Consider the following 15618-nt stretch of genomic DNA (forward strand, 5'->3'; position numbering starts at 1 on the left):
CTAGTCTGAGCACCTGACACATTACAGTCTTCCCAAAGAAGGTGTAGAAAAGCATTTATTGCTGCTAGAAGTCACAGATTTTGCCAAGTCATAAATCCTCAGCATGTTTACAACAAAACTCTGAGACAGCCAAGTGTCTGTTGCTGTAGTAAGTTGCCACAGTGACTATCTCATGGGGTGAAAGAAAACTTTCCTGTAACATTTTAAATATGATGGTTTATATAACATCTAATCCCTTATTTGGAAGGGAGGAAAAAATGTTCTTATGCTTCACAAACATCCACATTCAGCTCCTAGAAGCTACCCTAGGAGGATTTTTTTTTAATGCTTTGCCCAGCACTATCCACTATGACGAATTCCATATTTTATCATTATGGAAATAAATTATAAAATAATGAGATCCCGGGCGATTCAAGTCAGAAAGTTTTCAATTTGACTTTTGAAAAATTAATTCTCACTCCTCTCATTTGTCCAATCCGTGTCCTAAGTGTGCTCACCTCTCTGTGAGCGTTCAAGTTCTCCGTACAAGGAAGAGCCAGGTGGGATGGAGCTGGAAGGAAGGAAAGCAGAGACTGGGAAGAGCCCCCAAGCTCTCCAACGAGAGCAGCAGTGACACGTGACAGCAGGGCCTAGCCCCAGGACAGCTTTAGGTCTGGTCTCTGGACAGCTGCGGGCTTTCCTCCTGAGATGCTGAAAGGAAGTCCTCCCTCCACAGTAACTAAGAATGCACACTTGAAAATAAAAAATAAACAAAATTCGTATAGCCTGGAGTAAAACATGGCTCTCTTTACCTGATTTTCACACTCAAACTCCATGTCTCTGAGTTTCCTACTCAGAGCTTAGCATGGGAAATTCAAAATAGTAGTTACAGCACTAGACCAATTGGATAACTTCTGAAGAAGTTCACAATAGAATGGTGCAAATAGGGTTTTTGTTGTGGCTGTTTGTTACATAAACTCAAAAAAAAATGATATGGTATTTTTTAAGGAGTCATCTAATTCTTTTATTTGAAATCGTAGATCAGCAATACATGGAATTGCTCACATTCAAATTCAGATAATATTAGATGAAAAGAGGCTAAAACATATAACATAACCAAAAATTAACTTTTGTTCTATAGCAGTAGTTCTCAAAGTGTGGTCAGGGGACCTCTATGGCTCCTAAGATCTGTTAAAGGGTCCATTAGGTAAAACCATTTTCATAATAAATCAAGATGCTATTTTCCTATTTCCCTCTCATTCTCTCACAACTGTCCAGTGGAGTTTTCGAGAGGATATATGATGTTTGAGAACATAACAGACTAAATGGAGCAGCAAATCTATGAATCCCATTGTGTTCTGTTAAACCAGACAATAAACAAATTTGTAAAAGTGTAAAACAATGCCACTCATAATTTTGTTGTTTAAAAAAGTTATTTTTTATAAATATGTGCCATTTATGTTAACATGTTACAGGATTATTGTTATTTTAAACAACTAATTAAATGATTTGAAATGCATCTATTTTAATTTCCAATATACATATTAACAGATATAACCCACATGACAAAAACATTTGGGGGGTTATCAATAATTTTTTAAGCATATAAAGATCCTCAGACCAAAACACTTGAAAATGCTGTTTCAGAGCATTGGAATCTCAATTTCTTTTTTCCTTCTCAGTTTTTTTTATTGTGGCAAAATACACCCGACCTAAAATTTACCATCGCAACCATTTTTAAGTGTACAGTTCAGTGGTATTGAATGCATTCATGATGCTGTGCAACCACCATCCATCCCCAGAACTCCTTTCATCGTGTAAAACTAGAAACTCTCTACCCAATATGGTACTTTTTTCTTGGTTTTGTCTACTTCATCCAATCAGCTAAGCAGCCCACAAATGAGCACCCTTCCTCCCCTAGGGTGTGTGTCTGTGCAGACGGGTGTGTGGAACAGAGCCCTGTCCCTGAGGGGAGAGAACTCCACCTGCTCCCTTCTACACTACACCATCCTGGACATCCACTGTGCAAAGCATCTACTGCCCTACTTCTTATGACTTAACTCTGCATCCGCGGGGCATTCTGAAACCTAACCCCAATGTCTAATAGTGCTTACCTGGGGCTTGCTGACACTAACTTACAAATGAAAGGTTGTAAAACAGAGCTTGCTGGTGTGTTCTTAACTGTTGACATGGCTGACAGCAGCGACCGTTACGAAAGCAACTGGCAGCAGACCCAGCAGAGTTTAGGGCCACGTTACATAACTGTGCATCCTACTGTGTACTGTATACTCTCTACTTCAAAGTCCCCTATAAAAGACATGAGATGAGAAGGCAGAATGTGCTGCAGCTTCGGCATTTTAAGTCTGGAGGAGCTGGAAGAAGAGAATTCAGGGTTCATCACCAAAAAGAGGCACCACGCTGACATTTGATTTCTAATTAGATCAAGAAGCCTGGAGAAACTGCTTAAAGGTGAAGCTCTCAGGCACCATGTGAACTTTCATGAGATTCCTATTTTTGCATATCTGGGGAGCCTACACGGTAGGATTTGTGATCTAAGGAGATGATGAGAAGGTTGGGGATATTGATAGCTTTTTACATTTTGGCAAAAATAGAAAGATTGATGGATAGACGGGTGGGTGGATAGATAGATAGATAGATAGATAGATAGATAGATAGATAGATAGATAGACAGACAGACAGACAGACAGACAGATAAACACTGTCATATAATGACACTTTTCGGGCAGGGAAGACAAGCTTCACCAAGAAAGCTCAACCCTGAAACAGCCCAGGGGCTAAATCTTGGCCAGGCAATATATGATTACCAGGGGGAGGAGGGCAGGCAGGGGTCCTCTGTCAGTGGACTCTAGAGGGCACCACACTTAGAAAACTGGGATCTTAAATACCCACAAGAAAAATACTGCCCAAAAGGTATGACCTTCTTATTGACCTCAAAGACAAAAATACCCTTGCCAGAACCCAAGTGTCTCCTCTCAATCCAAATCTACAAACTGGGGTCCTTAACCACGGAGTTCTCCCATCTCTTTAGCCAATTAAATTGTTTACCTTGGGTGAATCGTAGGAAATGATTTTAGGTTCACCTTGACAGGTCAATCAGGGCTTAGGAAAGCCAAACCAGTTCATGGAAGAATGAAAGTCAAAAAAGGTAAGCACCTTCAAGCCCCAAATGTCAGTCTGCTGGCATTCTTTTATCTCAAACCACCAATTATGTACCAGGATATAGGTCAGCATTACTGACAGAAGTCTTCAAGAGGCTGATGCCTCTTAACCAGTCTTTGGCGTAATTTTCAACTCTACAGCCCTGTTGATGCTCTCATTCCCCGCGACTACAAATTGGTACTGGGTACCCCACCACCTCTTCAAGGCCCCATCAGGCCCTCTGGGATTCTCCTTATTGCTCTTTGGGCCAGCATATTCTGCTAAACATGGGTTCCCAGATGACAGACCATATGTCACTCTCTTGCATCTTTCTACGAGATACCCGTGGGTACAGAGTCTCATGTGATGGAAAAGACCAGGTAAAGAAGGATTCCACTGAGACACAGCAAGCTGGCTTCTAGCTATGCCTGAAGCACTGCATCGGCCTCGCCCCCATACATCTTGGAGACGCTTGGCATCTCCCCCCCACCACACTTATCACTGATGTCTCCCCATTTAAGCCAATTCGAAAGCAGCTCATTGGTGATCATCAAAGACCAAATGCTTAGAATCTCACCACAAATGTTCCCACATACCCACTCATAGTTCTCCTAATCCAATTTATAAAAAAGATCCAAATTAACACATATAAATGACGCTACTGAAGGAGAATATTCGTAGAAAGATTATCTATTTTTTTTTTAAATCAGAAAATCACCAGGCTGTGGGGCAAAAAAAAAAAAAAAAAAAAAAAAAATAAGGAAGAAGTGATACGCTTAAACATACCCAGTAATGGGAGACAAAGCCAGACAAATGTCTCATCTTTTGGAAGGGCTGGTACCATATAACTCCACATATGGAGATAGGTGTGTGTTGGCTTATTGAGGAGCTGGACTCAGCTCCCTGATCTCAGCCACAGTCACCTTCCACATAGACAGAATAACCGTACCCACCTCCCCTGCACCCGCCCTGTATCTCTGTTCCCTCCATAATCAACCTAAATATGCAGAGTTTCCACCTTGTCACCTCCCAGTCACTCTCACTCAGTCCAAGCTGGCTAGAGGTCCCACTTCTCCAACACGCCTCTAACTAGGCTCCCAATGGCCATGCTGGAATCTCTCTCATCTTTTCTTCTCTAATCTAGTCTTTGCAGCCTTCACAGGTGATCTTCTAGAAATATAAATTGGCTCCTGACGCTCCCCAGCCACAAAGCCATTAACTCCTTCCCATAGCCCTCGGGATAAACTCAAATACTGAACCTGGCCCGAAGCGCCCCGCATGACCTGTCTGACCCCTGTCCTCCTCGCCCCACCTCCTGCCAGCCTGTCCTCCTCAGCCTGTTCTCCTGGAGTTTGCCCAACACTCCATGTTCATTCCTGCCCTAGAAGCCTCTCACTCCTTCTGAAGCCTGGAAATCTCTATCTCTGAACTTTCAAGTGATAAACTCCTCTCTATCCCTCAAAATGAAAAGTCTTTTCTTCAGAAAGGTCTTCCCAGCTCTTCTGTCCAAACTGGCGCCCTCCCCACCCTTCTGTCCTTCCCTCGTGAAGTTCTTTAGAACACTTGCCACTACTCAAATGTTCGCATCTATTGTTTAATGTCTGCCTCCTCCCCCAACTCCTAGCACAGTACCCAACATTGGGTAAGTACCCAAACACATGTTGAATAAATGCCTGTACGTATTTGTAAATGTAAAGAGGCCATATATGTCCGAAAAAGTTAATCATTAAGTCAGCACTGATGAACATCTGCTGGGTGCCCAGTTGAGCTCAGTTGATCTGCACAGGAAGATCAGCAGGATGCTTCGATCCCTGGGGACTTCAGCAAGCACACTGAAGCCAGCTGCTGTCAACATTAACCTCCTATCTGTAACATGACCGGCTAAAAGCAGGTCTTGGGCCTTTATCATCCAACATTTGGGTAATTAAAGACAATTTTACAGGGTATCTGCTCCAAGCGAACCATGGTACAAGATTCTGTAGGATTCCCTACCCTTGCCCACAAAGAAAAATACTACAACTAAGCTAGGAACTATTTATAGCTTAGCAAGAAGGGTTTACGTTTATAAGGGATAGGTGTACGTGTGTTGCAAAGTTGCAAAAGTGATCTAGAGAAATGATTTTTAAAAAATGGGATGGAAATTCTTCTACATCTGCTCCCACATTCGACTGCACATTCTAAACATTGTGACTGTGTTCATCCTACTTGGTATTTCTCTCTGAGTTTCACATATCAGGTCCCTGAGTGCAAAAATAAGGCAACAGCATAAAGTACTTTCTCCTCCTCCCTTGCCCTTACTAAGCACCTTGACTTAGAGCAGTCACCAAAAGCCAGCTGCAGGACGAAATTCAAACTCCACCACCTCCAAAGATGCTCCGCTTCCACTGCTCTCCTTGTGAGACCTGAAGATGATGGACTCAGTGTCAGAAGACCCCTGGCCAAGACCAAGCCCAAGGCTCCCTTTGCCTTATTTTCTTCATCTGCAGCTTGGGCTTCCTAACCCCCGCTCTGCCTGCCGCTTGCCACACTCATATTTAGCATCTTGTATTGTCCTCTCTTGGGCTGGTTAATCTTGAGTTTCCAGGCCTGCTGTAAATTCAAGTTCAGAGAACATGTCTTAGATTCTGCCCGCCCTTGGTGTCTGCAGTACGGGGCACAGGGCAACCACACAATAATGTCTTATGAGTTGGTTTGCCGGTTGGCTTTTTTGATGGATTCGACTCAGAGTGCAGCCTTCTGTGACTTTTCCGGGTTTCTCATTGATAATCAACATGTTTTCCGGAAGCAACCACAGTTTACCTAGCCCATGATCTTTGTGGTCTGTCTCCCTTTTTCCCAATCCATTGGGCAGAATTCCATCATAATGAAGAAAATTCTGGCAAAAGCAGAAAGAACATTTTTCTAGTATAGTTTTCAAGGTTCTTTTTAAGGTGAGATGGGGGGCCAAAGAGTCAATTGGTAACTGCAGGCCACCTCGCCCTGTCACTGTCCAACAAGCCCAGTCTGAGGGCTACGAAGCACAGGGCACAGCGTCAGGGCTCTAGGGATAAACAAAAAACAGAATCTCACAGTGACTCCCACAGTGACTCCACACCCAGACTGTCAACGATAGAATCCTGAATCCTGTCGTCCTTGTTACGTGACTTTGCATACAATACTCATTACTTTCTTTTTCTTCAACTACAATAGGGAAATTCATGGAAGCAGAGATCAGAGTAATATAGCAATAAGCCAAGGAATGCCTGGAGCCACCAAAAGTTAAAATGGGCAAAGACAAATTGCCCACAGAGCGTTTGGAGGGAGTGTAGCCCTGTGGTGATTCTAGCCTCCGGAACTGTGAGATGATAAATTTCTGTTGTTTTAAGCCAAAAATAAAATAAAATAAAATAGGGTAATAAAAGAGCTTACCTCCTAAGATTGTCATCAGGATGAAATGAGTTAATACAAGGAGAGCTTCCAGCATCGTACCCAGTACAGGGTAACAACAAATATCAGATGTCTAGATCCATGCAGCCAAATAGACTGCAACTCAGAGAAGCAAAGTGGCTTACGTTAACTCAAGGAAACATAAGCAGGTAGAAATCGGGCTGAAGCCCAGGTCCCCAGTCCTAGTCTGTTCTCTATGATGTCTCCTTGTTTTTTCACCCTGGCAGATCTCCCTTCCTGACACCTGAGAAGAAGGGACAACAAGCACACCCACCTGCCTCCCTGGGCAGCTGTCCCCGCCCACCTGCCAGAGACCCTCAAGCCCCGCCCCGTCTCATTGTCTCCCCTCCAAGGCAGAAGGCCCTGCAGGGCTCCCACAGAAGCCCTGCAATGAAGGGAAGCCTGGCTTCCTAATGGGATTGTTCTGAAGATTAAATGAGATAATGCCTGGCAAAGTGCCGAGCAGAGTAGCTGGCATACAGTATGCAGCCAACAAATGTTATCTATTAAAAAAGGAAGAAGAGGAGGAGGAAAACCCTGTGGTGCCTGCTCTCTGAGCTGACACACATCCCAGCCCCAAATGCCAGACACGAGGCAGATGGAGATCTCTGGTGCAACAGAGGGAAGCAGAGGCTGAAGGATTACAGTGAAGGGCAACATTCACTGAAGACAGAAGAGGGGGCTGGAAAACCCACTCATCCCCTCCTTTCCTAAAGAAACAATACTAAGGAAGAAGAAAAAAACTCAGCCGGTGCTTTGCTGGCAAACTCCAGCATCAGAGCATTTGATTTTTAATATTTTAACATTTCTGAACAGGACAAAGACTGCTTCCAACCTTCCAATTTGTTCTCATGCACTTGACCAGCAAAACCTTAGCTTTGCCGCATTCATTAATGGCTTTCTTTATTCTGGCTGATTTTCCAGATAATAATGGCTCAGACACAAGATTGAGTCAAAACAGATCCTGCAAGTCTCCTTAGAACATTCACAACATGCTCTGGATTCAGAGTTCTTGAGAACCTCAGTATCATCCCCTCCCTACCCCAATATTGACAAGTCCTGGTTCTGAAATGACTGACCATACTAGAACAGGAGAAGGAAGGAATCCAGTGAGAAAAAATTGACTGGGAGCAGAAGCTTGTGCTGTGTACAGAGGCCTGTCCCAGCGACGGTGAGCTGGCTGTAAACACCTACTAAATGAATCAATGTCCCCAAGCAGTTTCACAACCCAGGTGAAGCGTGAGACCCATCCAGTACACCAAGTGCAATCACAGAATCAGTGCCACCCTCTGTCATCTGAGACATGTGAGGAGAGAGGCACCAGGGCATACGCCTTTAGCCAGGGGGCAGGTGCTCAGGAAAATGCGTGCTTCCTGTTTACCTGGGCAGGAATTTGCAAGCAGTCTAGAAAGGGGAGCAACTAGGGATAACTTGCACAGTTCGAAGTGAATGCTAATGCAAATCACTTAAGCAAATACATGAAAAGGGACGGGAGGTTTCTGTTCTGGTTTTCCTCAGCTGCCACACTCTGGGAGGGTGAAATGAAAGACAAAAACCAAGAGTCGGGCGGAACCGCAAGTCTACTCTCCTGGAGGACGATGAGAAACAGCCCCACCCCCCACACGCCCCAGCATCAAACCAGGGCCCCGGGTCACTCCGGCGGCTGGAGGCTGTTCTTTGCTGCCCTCCATCCCTGTCATGGGCTTCCTGAGTTAGACTACTGGCCCAGTGTCTCCGCCGAGATGCTAGAGACACCAATGGCGCAAACGGTGCTCCTTTCCCAAAAAAAGACGACAGGAGACAGAGAAGGGGAAGCAGGGGGGCTGGGGGGGGGGGCGGGGGGACCGAGGGTCAAAATGATCCCTGCAATGCGAAAAGCGCCCAGCCCGGCTTGCCGCGGCCCCTGCCGGCAGGTCTGGCTCGCTCGCCAGCCGATTCACCTCAAAAAGTCGGGAAGCCACCAAGAGGGACCCGCGAATGGGAAGTTCCCAACCCCGGGGCACCCACTCCCATCACTACTACTGATCCAAACGCAGAGTCTGCGGGCGACTCCACACGGGCCCTGCAAGCCCCAAGCACTTCCCAACCGGAGTGCGCCTGCAGTTCCTGGGCGCAGCGCCGCACCGGAGCAAGGGCCCTGGGTGCGCTCTTGCCTTGCACCGCGGTAGGGCAAAGGGGAGGGGGAGTGACAAAGAAGAAGGCGGAGCAGGCGGTCTGGGAAGCACTTACATTCGTTAGGAAAGCGCCTCCTCTCGAGAAAGAGAAGGAACGGCTTCCCGGCTAAGGAAACGCCCCAGGGATGCCCCTCCGCGAAGTGCCGCCTTTCCCCGGCCTCTCGATTCTCCCGCCTCCAGACCGTCCTCCACCCCACGTCTAAGACTGGATTCTAGACACCCTCCCTGCGGCTTTCCGAGGGACCTAGACACTGTCTCAGCTGCCGGCAGCTCAAGCAACAGGCGGATCCTTAGGGCTTCAGCGACGACGGGCGCGGGGGACCAGAGGATGGGGAGCGCCGGAGACTAGGCACCTAGCAGGATGCAGAATCTCCTGCGGGTGTAGATCTGCAGGGTCGTGCACCCGTGAGCTGGGCCGCAGAGGGACTGGGCAGCAAAAGGTGGGGAAAGTTATGGGGTCGCATGGAGAAGTCTCCGGGAGCGCGCGGGGAGGTGGGGGCACAAGCAGGTACCTGCAGAAGTCCGGGCGCTTCTAGCTGACTCCGCTCTGCGACGCCGCCCGCCCGCGCTGCAGGGATCTGGCGTCTCCGCGCGGCCCCGCGCCCGCCGCGGCGGCGGCGAGGAGAGCGGAGTGGCCCGCGTCGGTCCGTGGGTCGGTCCCGCCCGGCAGGAGCGCAGGGGCCAGGAGCCGCCGGCGGGGCGGGGCGGGGCGGGGAGGGGCGGGGCGGGGAGGGACTGGCCGCTCGGCCGCCGCCCCGTTGGTCCCAGCTCCGCCCGCCACCTCGCTTCGGGCTTGCAGTCGATGCTCCCGGGGCCGAGGGCGCGGCCCTTCGCCGCGGGGAGTTGCTGGGGCTCTGGTCGCGCGACACGAGGACTGATGGATGAACAGAGAGGCGGCCCCGCGGGGCGCGCGCCCCTGTCCAGGCCCAAGTGCAGAGTCACCCCCGGAGCGGCGCGTCGGGTCCAAGTAGGACCTGGAGCACTCCCTGCGCCTCCCACCTGCGCACCCTCGGCGGCTGGGAGCACCTTGACCGTGTGCGAGACAGTCGACCTCCTCCGCGACCTGGAGGAGGCAACACCCTCTTGAAAGTCGCGGCTCAGGCGACACTGTGAATTTACCGGGATTGTCTTAGGAAGTATCGAGCCCCCAAGTTGTTTTCAAACAAAGTGCGAAGGAGGAAACAGCCCCTGGTCCTGCCTGTTTACCACCAGCCCCGCTGCCTTAAGACTCCTTGCACAGTGCAGAGCAAGATTGGTTTACATTCTCCGTTCCTCGACTTACCAAGTCAGAAGAGGTGACATAGACTGAGCGGAAGGAGGACGAGTCGGGCCCCCTTGCAGAAGACTGGAAGAGGGGGTCAGAAGGAGATGACTTGGGCCGAGGTTGAGGAACAAACCACAAACTCAGCGGGGGCAGCGTGTGGTCCAGAAGGCGTCGGCCGCCCCTCTGCAGTGAGCGAGAACGCTCAGTGAATCGCCCGAGGAGAAATGGGACGCTCGGGGACCCACCCCCGCGCTCCCCCTCCCGCCCCCGAATTGCAGATTTTTAAGTTGTGCAGACTTGCAGTAATTCCTCGGAGCCAGCTGCTCCAAGCTGTAGGCGCCCAGTGTTCCTTGGGTTCCCGCCCCATATCACGCAATCTGCCAGCTGCCCCCAGCCCAGTACCTGCCGATCGCTCGCCTCAGACAAGAAGGACCACACATAGTTAAGTTCCAGGCCTTGAGCCATGCACACGGGAGGGGATGTGGGTAAAGGGACGCACGGAAAAGGGGAAAAGACTTTCTCTTACATCGAGGCACCCGATGGTGTCTGGGTTTTCTCATTGTTTTTGTTTGATGGAAACCCACAGTGGGAGTTAGAGATAAGGGAGCAATGCTTACAGTATCTGGTAGGCTTTTAGAAGGAGCTGAAACCTGCACCTTACAGGGAGGTCTGGTTGGAGGAGTGGGCAGTTGCGATCAGGGATGGCATAGGAGAACAGAAAACACAACATCTTCTTCCAGCACGGTCATTTGGCTCATGGACGGCTAGGTGGGGATGCAGATGGCTGGAGAACAGGTGTTTGGAGCCCCTCTGACCCTGGTCCCATGCTTCTTTGTTTCCATAAGCCTGCCCCCTCTCTTGTGGAAGAGGATCTAAAGCATTTGTCTACACTGCTGTTAGCAAGCGCCTGATAAAGGTAAATTTTCATACAGCATTCTTCATCTTTAGCATAAAATCTAAGATTATTCTAAAAGTGTTTACATCGCAGCAACACCTGAGAATACTCCCAGATTTGTCCCAGCAGTTGGTAGTGTACAGCACGATACTCCAGTCATATAGGAACATACATATATTCGTTTTCATATTGTTTTTCACCATGGGTCACTACAAGATATTGAATATAATTCCCTGTGCTACACAGTATAAACTTGTTGTTTATCTATTTTATGTATATTACTATGTGCAAATCTAGAACTCCCAATTTATCCCTTCTCATCCCCTTCCCCCCAACCCCGCCCCGATACCCATAAGTTTGTTACTTAATCATTTTTAAGTCACCAAGTTTATCCAAAAAGTCTGGCATTGTTTACTTGAGAATGAACTATGTTTCGAATCCCTAAGCACTGCAGAAGGCATCTGCAGTGCACAAGAGTCAGGAACGAGGTCCTTCTCGTGGGGTCTGGATGGCACATGTGAACTGGAGAGAAGGCACATATGGGGGTCAGAAAGGGCCCCCTCTTGGAATCTGTGAAGTCTGGGGACAGAAAAGACAGGCCTCCACTCTGGGCATATTTGGGGGAGAGGATGGAGGGGGCACAAATGTGAGAGACAGACAGACTGGTGTTCTCATACTGCTGTATGTACCCTGTGGGGAGCCCTGGGAGCAAGTCACTTAGCTTTTCAGCCCTGGTTTCTTCATCTGTTAAGAAAATTTTCTCTTTCAGAGGGTGATCATGTGGAGCAAATGAAATAATAAACAGGAAAGTGCTTCGTGGACCATAAAATGTATGTCTGTTCCCTGAAAGCTTACCAAGGTTAAGCCAAGCCAAGTGGTGAATGCACTCCTACACACACATGCACGCACACACACACACACACACACACACACACACGGCCACACTCTCACCTCTGTGTCTAGAACCCTCTCCTCTGACCTCAGTCTCCATCACCACAGTGCATGCTGGGATCTCTCTGACTGCCTCCTTCCTCCCACCCCATCAAAATGTCTTTACACCCCATGATACGACACCCCATGATACGAAACCCCATATTTCTTTCACTAACCACGCCCATAGGAAAGCATCTGGACAAGCCATGCATTAGCCTGTGAGGGGTTAAGCACCAGCTGCCAATAGTCCTCTCCCCTCCATGGTTTCAGAGAGGACTCCCAGACTCAGTGGAGGCATCTCAAGCAAAGGTGGGACCCGTGCAATCTGTCTTCGTGGCCTCCATATCAGCTAATCTTTTATTCAAACATTTATTTTAACTTTTTAAATTTGTTTTATTATTTTTTAACAGAGGGACTTGAGATTGAACCCAGGACCTCGTGCCTGCTAAGCATGTGCTCCACCACTGAGCTATATCCACCCCCGCCTAAAAATTTATTTTAATTTTTTAACATATCCCATAGGACCCCATCCAAATCTTCTCCACTCTAAACCCTGGAATGTCTCCATCCCAACCCAATCTCTGGGTCTCATCCTTAGCAGATGACCTGGTCACCTAATGACTGAGAAGAGAGAGGCCATGAAGGTGTGGTCCCTCAACTTCCATCTTGTCCACCTTGAAGTCTGTCTGAGGCTTCATGCATCTTCTCTTTTTCTCCTGCTTTGAGGAAGGATGCTTAAGCCCAAGTACTTTGGAGTATCAAAATAATGCTGACTGAGAGATCCAAGAGGACAGAGAAAGAGGGCTTTAAACACACAGGTTTCAGAGTTGCGTCCAGGCTCGCCCACTTACCACCTGTGCTGCCTTGAGCATGTGGCTCGACTTTCACTCATTAACTCCTTCAGCTTGCACTTGAAGGTCTGCCGAGTGCCAAGTGTACTAAGCACGGCTACAGTTTAACCATATGAAACAGGGTAATAATAATGCTCACTTAAAAGTGTATGATGAGGCTTTAGTGCCCCACCAAGCACAAGAGGGAGTAATAAACATGAATTATCTTCCACTTTCCTCCCTGTCCCTCAGTACCCATGCTCCTATTCTGTATATAAAGGGGAATTTCTCATAAACAAAATAAATTCCTAGTTGGATAATGAGGAGCATCAGTATAAATCCCACATAAACTTCAAAGCACACCCTTCCGTTCTCACAATAAATTACTAGGTTATGAGTGACCAATTGAGCTGCATTCTCATCATGTGTAAACCATCCCAGGACAGAGTTTCCAAGTCCTGCCAAATGATGACAGGCAGGATCCCTTAGGTGAGGAGCCTGGCAACACGTCTTCCAAATCTGCTCTTCTTAACAATCAAAAGAGCTACGTTTCTATTCCCTTACTCCCCTAGTCAACAAATGTTTTCTGAACATTGACCTCATACCTGGTTCAGTGCAAAGACCCAGGATTATTGAACGTGAATTTCAAGGACTCAGATTCAGAGCTGCAAAATTTTTTTTATGTTCTTTATTTCTTGTTCATTGACTTCACCCTTAAGAATGCACATCTGCATGGCCACAGAAAATAATCCTGGTAATTCCAGAAAAATCTGGTGATTCCTAGAGTAAAATTCTGTCAACTCAGTCTCCTCCCCTGCCTTCTTTCCCTGATCCTCTGAGGCCTCTGTAATCCGTGGAGGGTTGTGTATCATCCCAGCAGTGGGAATAAGGGGAGTAAAGTCTCCACAGTGGGCCTCCACTGGGAAGGACTTCCCACTGCTTGACGTTCATCTATCACCATCATCACTCATCACTGGTCTCCATGTTTTCGCTGAACCCTCAGTTGTTGTTGAATGCATTCTGCTCCCTCATGGATGTGGCCCTAGTGCTTTGGGGCCATCACCCCACTTACAACACTTCTGCAGTATCTCTGCAGGGCTCAGAAACTCCCAGTCCATTTTCCTGCACTACAGGGGCTGGAAGGCACCCTGGAAGGTACACGTAGTCCCACGTGCTGGGACAGCTCACTCAGCTGCCACTAATCTTTGGCTTGAGCACCTTGCTGGGAGCACATATCTCTATGTGGTTTGCAAAAATGGATACTGGTATCCTTTGATCTCAGATCCTTCCAAACTCACCTGGGAAACCCATCTTCCTCCCATTCTTAGGGTTTTTATCAACTCTCTCAGATCTAAGTCCCAAAGGTCTTTTTATCATCTGATAGCTTTGCTCTCTCAACTCTGTGCAGGTAAACTGGTACCTTATCTACGCTCTTTCCCAGTCTATTGTCTGTGCCAGAACCTCGGCTCCTGAGCTTCTGTAATGAATCTCTTTCCCTGGAAATCATTGTTATGGGCTTTGAGAGCCTATTTTGCAAGTCAAAAGTGAAACTCTGACGTTTCTTTCTCTCTGCATTCCTGTAACAACAATGCTAATCCTAGCCTCTGACTAAATAGGGGAAAGACTGTGTACACAAAATGTGGAAGGGAGAAGCACTCTGATTAATATGTTAAAATATTATCTCACTACAGATACATAACCATACATGGTCCTTGCCACTGAAAATCTCACGGTCAACGGAAAATTTTCACCAAATGGCAAGTTAGGCCAATTGACCGGATTCAATACAAACTCCAAAGATGGGCTCTGATTAGCAAAATTGGTTTGTAAAGTAACCCATAGATTCAGCTCTAGCCCTAACATCTGTGGGCCAAGACAGGAGCACAGATCAACGTCCCCAGACACTCTTGCCTTCCCATTCTGGTTCCTTCCAACAGCATAAGGGAACCTCACTCTCAGCCAAATAAACACACTAACCCACTCATCCAACACATCTACAAGGCCTGCTTTCAGAATAATTTTCTCAGATGTCTTCTTATCCAGAGACCACGTTTAGGTTAACGTCTTGGCTAGGTGGTCCTGTGGACCATAAGGGAGTGTAAACACGAATCCCAAACCTGACTGTCAGAGTGGAAACAAATCATTTCACCCAAAATCCAAACCAAATCAGACAAGCTTTCTTGTCAGCTCCATTTGCCAACAGGTGGACTTTCTTTTTTCTTTCTAGCCTTTTCCTACATATTTGTCCTTTTATGAGTCCAGACTTTGTGCAAGGGTGATAGTTAATTTCTGCAATCATTGGATTTACAAGGTTGATTAGAGCAAAAGGTGGGTGGGTCTTGGAGAATGCCAGGGTGATTATCTTTGCTCAAAAAAAGAGAGTAATTGGGGGGGGGGTGGTCATAGCTCAGTGGTAGAGTGGGGTTCAATCCCCAGTACATCTAGTAAAAAAAGAAATAAAAATTATTGGAAAAAAAAAGGAAAGGGAAAGAGAGCAATTTAACAACATAAGGATGGAGACATATGTTTGGACATCAGCCACTGTGTCCCAGGGCTCTGTGTTTTAGCAGGTGACACACGTCTGGGGGAGGCAGTGTAGCTGGTTTGTCAGGGTGGTGGTGGCTGTGGCTAGGGCAGCAGTTATGATGTAGTTGCTGTGTTTCCATTTTTCGCTTCCTAGACACCCAGAGTGCCCTTGATTCTTGCCCACTCCCAGTGTAATCTTCTGGGCTCTCAGGAAGTCTGTGAGCTCCCAGGAAATTACTCTTTGATTACATTTGTCAGTCATTTTTCAGTTGCTAGCTGCCAGGAATGCGATCAAATTCAAATACCACCAAAAAGGCCTGTTTTTTTTCCCCCGGCTTCTCTGCCTCTCTGAATCTTCTCAAGGAACAATTTGCCAGCCTTTTATTCTCCCCCAGCTTGGGCAGGTCTGAGTGACATCCTCTCCTGCCACGG

At 47.5% G+C, this 15618-nt stretch overlaps 1 protein-coding gene across 2 annotated transcripts in view; it reads right to left on the reverse strand.

The window, feature by feature from the left end:
* Positions 1-9389, reverse strand: part of KCNS3 (potassium voltage-gated channel modifier subfamily S member 3) — a 33230-nt gene extending 23841 nt beyond the window's left edge. For both annotated transcript variants that reach the window (XM_010986683.3, XM_031466612.2), the window contains exon 1: positions 9251-9389. The gene's annotated coding sequence lies outside the window, so the exon portion shown is untranslated. The remainder of the gene's footprint in view (positions 1-9250) is intronic.
* Positions 9390-15618: the final 6229 nt, after the last annotated feature.

This window comes from Camelus dromedarius, chromosome 15 (genome assembly GCF_036321535.1).
Source record: "Camelus dromedarius isolate mCamDro1 chromosome 15, mCamDro1.pat, whole genome shotgun sequence".
Lineage (NCBI taxonomy): Eukaryota > Metazoa > Chordata > Mammalia > Artiodactyla > Camelidae > Camelus > Camelus dromedarius.